The 4,890-nt window shown below is 35.3% G+C and overlaps 1 pseudogene; it reads left to right on the top strand.

Moving 5' to 3' along the window:
• Window positions 1-1,252: 1,252 nt before the first annotated feature.
• LOC144455295 (large ribosomal subunit protein uL24 pseudogene) lies at window positions 1,253-1,736 on the top strand (annotated as a pseudogene).
• Window positions 1,737-4,890: the final 3,154 nt, after the last annotated feature.

Genomic DNA, 4,890 nt, shown 5'->3' on the forward strand with positions numbered 1-4,890 from the left:
TAATGTGAAAAGAAAAAGAAAAGAAACTGGTGGAGAAGCAAATTCAGATTAGGAGCAGACCCCAGAGAGGAATGGAATGGACATAGCTGGCCCAGGTGGTCCCTTAAAATTGAGGACCCAAGATGAGCTCACCAATCAGAGTAGAGGGCAACAGACAAGATTAGAATGCTGTTGGAAAACTACCACTGCTACCACAGTGAAGAAGCTCAAATATTCAGGAAAACAACAAGTTATTGTACAGAGGAAGTGACTCAAATAATCATATTATTTAACTCAGAGACCCACTGCTAGACATATGCCCCAAGGAAGTGAATAGAAAAAGGAAGGGTCCTAAACACATCAGCATATTGGTGGGAGCATTATTTTTGTGTTAGCAAAGATCCAGAAACAATGCACATAACCACTGTTTGCGGAATGACTAAAAAATGCTTCATATGGATATAACAGAACATGCAAAACTGTAAGAAACCATTGTAAATCAAGAATTCAAAAAAGTATGGGAAAACTTTCATGAAGTGATATGAAGTCAAGCAAGTAGAAACAGGAAAATAATATATATGACTAAAAATGTAAATACAATGAACAAAAATAAAACAAAATTGAACACTGTATAACTACAATAACCAGTTTGTACACAAACAAGAAATGAAAGCACATACCTCTTCTCTGCCGATGTAAGGACACTGTGGGTGCAGGATGTTGCTTATACTGTCAGACTTAATTGATACGTCAGTTGATTTTATTGAACTGCTTTTTTATCCTTTTTTACCTATTTTTCTTTTGCGGGAGATGACTGTGTAGGAAATGAAACAGGGTATTAGAATGAAGTACAATCTATTAAGAAAAAAATTTAACTATGAAATTCTTGGGCTAAGAGACCTTTAATATTTTTTTTTTCAGTTTTGATTCCCATCAGAATGAGGTGCAGGCTTGTATTAGAACCATCTTGAATAGGCTATTGAGAATCAATTGTTAAATTTTCAATGTGATCATTGACACCTTGGAAGTTGGAAAATGCTTCAAATCAGGGCTTGGTGTTTTTATTGTTATTATTATTGTTGTTGATTTTCTAAACCTAAGAATGTAATGAAGAAGTTAACAATGAAAATAAACTTAAAAGTTTGTCATGCATACTTCACTCCCCCCCCCAATTGTGAAATATTTACTAGCACACTATTAGATGAAGAAGTTAGTTTTTCCCGGCCTTCCTCTGTAGGCGGAAGTAGCTCCTCAGTCTCTTCTCTTCCACGGAGGTTCTGAGGTAAAAATGAAGTTCAATCCCTTTGTGACCTCTGACCAAAGCAAGAACCACAAGAGCATTTCAATGCCCCTTCCCACATACGGAGGAAAATTATGTGTTGTCCTCTTTCTAAGGAGCTGAGGCAGACGTACAATATCCACTCCATGCCCATTCGAAAAGATGATGAATTCCAAGTTGTTCGAGGACACTACAAAGGACAGCAAATTGGCAAGGTAGTTCAGGTTTACAGAAAGAAATACATGATCTACATTTAGCGTGTGCAGCGGGAGAAGGCTAATGGCACAACTGTCCATGTGGGCATTCATCACAGCAAGGTGGTTATCACAAAGCTAAAACTGGACAGAGATCGCAAAAAAGATCCTTGAGCGAAAAGCCAAATCTCTCCAAGTGGGAAAGGAAAAGGGCAAATATAAGGAAGAAACTATTGAGAAAATGCAAGAGTGAAAAATTACATGGCTGTAATTAAATTTTTAGAATGAACCAAAACAAAAATAGTTGTAGAGGACTACAATGCCAGTAGAGACATGCAATGTGATAAGACAGCCAAAGAAGGTAACCCAGGCTTAGTCCACTTTTATTAAAATATATCATCCAGAATATGGGAGGTAGTAATGTCACTAGACTATGCCCAAGTCACATTATACCTGAATCATTGTATTCATTTCTTGGTGTTAGTTTTTAGAAAGGAAATTGGCAAAGTGTCATTCATCTGGAAATAAACAGTTCTGCAAGGTATATTGTGGAATGTGATTCATGATTTGGTTGAAGATTGAATAAGGTTGGGGGATGAGGTCCTTTTAATCTCAATGATGATTATGATGACAATAACTATTCACCCCCCCAAAAATAAAATGTCATTAAATAAAATTGATTTTATTAATCTAACAATAGAATTCAATGAGCTTAACAATAATATATGCATGCATGCATATATACATAAATGTGTTTATATATATAGTTATATATATATACATATATAGATAATTATTTTTCTTATTATTATTCTATACTTGAAAGAATCAATTGTGACATAAGGATAGTATTCCCTAGACGATTGGAGGCACACATGCCAAGTTCAGTACAGGTAATTTTTTTTTTCTGATATAGGCTTTCAGTATATCCAACTCCAAAGTCAAAGAAAGGTGATTTCAGAGTACTTACTGTATTTGCTTGGATCAAACCCCTTTTAGGACTCTGTGGCTGTTGGCACCCAACCATTAAGCAGCCGTGAGTGTTGTGCAAAAAAGATAGAAATTATTGACCAATCATTTGAACACCCAAAGTTAAAAAAAGGATCAGCCCCATATACCATTGCATCATAGATGAATACATGGTTTTTCTTTATCTTTACTTTTCTCCTACATCTTTCTCTGACCAAACTGAACAAGGTTGGAGTGGGAGTTGAGGAGAATACTCATCAAGTGTTATAATTTGTAGGACATTTTTAAAGAGCCCCCTTATGTTCAAACTAGAACTATTAAGGGCCTTATGATTGGATATTTAGCCCAGCTGCCAAAGGCTATTGCTGAATACTTCAGTCTAAGTGTCAGCTCCACACATTGTCAATCCTTCCAGCATAAGCTATAGCTCCCCTCTTTCCTATGAGTTAATTTAAAATGGTATTCAGTTCTTTTAAACTGAGGCCAAACTATATCCTAACTTATAAATTAATTGAAAATGAGCTTTAAAAATAGTTATGTGATACTTGGTTGGGTGTATTAATGAGAATACTTAATATTCAGATAAAAAAACAGTAATCAAACAAAGCATGTGATCTCAAAATATTTTAGCATTCTGTTTTACACAGAGTGACACCTTCTTGAATGAGAAGTTAATTTCTCAGAGAGTTACTCTTCCAAAGTAGAAAAAATCATTTTAGACAATATTTAGTGAATTGATATGCATTTGCTAAATAAAACTACCTCTACAATCCAAGTGGAGAAACATAAAAACTTTGTCTTTACTGTTTATTTTCCCTTTCTATAAATATCTGAAATTAAATATTAGAAAATATTCAAGGATAGCAGAATAATACCTGGCATTTGTATATAGCTCATTACAATTTGGAAAGTATAATACCTACATTATCTTATTTAAGATTTACAGCATCGCTTTGAGTTTGATACTACAGGTATTTATCATCATCAGAACCATCCTTTTAACTCCATATTATAGTTTAAGAGAATGAAGCTCAGAAATATAAAGTGAATTGCCCATCATTGAAAGGTTGCTCGGTGACCCAGCCACTATAGAAAAAGCAGTCACCCTTTCCTCTTCCTAACAACTCAAGGCAGAACTGCCTCACATGGTGCTAAGAAGAAAGACAGTGGAAGATTGAAAGGTCATACTCTTGTTGGTGAACTCAAGTTGGGTTCCGCAGCTCCTGAGCTCTTCTAGCTCTGCAGCCAATTGTTAGACTTCTTATCATCACATGATCTCAGTCACTCAGTCATTCATGGCTGGAAATAGTCTTCCAAAGTTTCATATATTGGATTAGGGCCAAATTGGAAATTTCTCACATGCTGTGCATAACCAACATGGAAGGATAATCTGAGCATGTGCTAAGGACTGAACTCTCATTGACTAATGCCCAATTAACCTCCTTCTTTCTGTGAAGAATAATTGAATAATCCAAAATCAACCTCTTCATTTACATTGCTGCAATAAAAAAGATCAAATGGAGTACATTTTGAACTCATTGTGTGCAACTCCAATCAAAAACAATTATCTCAGGCCTTTGGGAGGTTCAAGCATCATCCTTTTCTCATGTCTACTCTAGTTGGTTTTTTTTTTGTACTAAAGAATCTCAGAAAAGTCCATGAGGCATAGATCTTATCTCTCCTGAGTTTACATGAGGAAATCATAATCTCTTCCTTATTCAAAGTTATACAGATTCAACGAAGCATTTTATAAAATTTATCAGAGTTAATTGTTTGTCCCATTACTTATAAAGTACCTTCATTATTGCTTGCAAAGACAAAAAAAACAGTGAAAGAAAATCAAGGTTCCCACCTCAAAAGACAAAGTCTGGCCTTGACAGAGCTTCAGTAGAACATATGGGGCTCTATTCGCAATATTTGAGGACCTAGAATTAATTGGAAGTAACCCTTCATCATTTGGGAGAGACATTAAGTATGATTAAGTGAAAACCTTTCTATAATTCCTTTCATCATGAAGAGCTGTCTAATAGGAGGTCTGTACAAAATATTTCCAGCTGTCCCTTTCTACAGAGGGTACATCAAAACATTTTAGGGGTCTTTCCTACATTGTGATTTCATAGCAATTCCAGGCATACATACATACATGCCTGCATACATGCACACATACACACACATATGTATCCTCAGGATCTTTTTGCATAATGCACCCAAGATTTCTCCAAAAGATCACTAAAAATGCTTGGGAAATCCAAGTGTATTTCGAATTCTTCTTTTATTCAGGGTTGTTAACTAGGATTAAAGATGTTAACTTAAAAGGCAAATAGATATAGAAGAGCCTCAAGGACGTGTGTCTTTAATTACTTGGGGTTAATTACACAAGTTTGCTAGGTCAACATGCAAGCCTGAGCTTATGAAACTCAGGTCTTTAAGTATCTCAGACATCTGTCTGGACTCAACACAAAAAAGAAA

This window comes from Phascolarctos cinereus, unplaced genomic scaffold (genome assembly GCF_003287225.1).
Source record: "Phascolarctos cinereus isolate Bilbo 61053 unplaced genomic scaffold, phaCin_HiC Scaffold_9;HRSCAF=440, whole genome shotgun sequence".
Lineage (NCBI taxonomy): Eukaryota > Metazoa > Chordata > Mammalia > Diprotodontia > Phascolarctidae > Phascolarctos > Phascolarctos cinereus.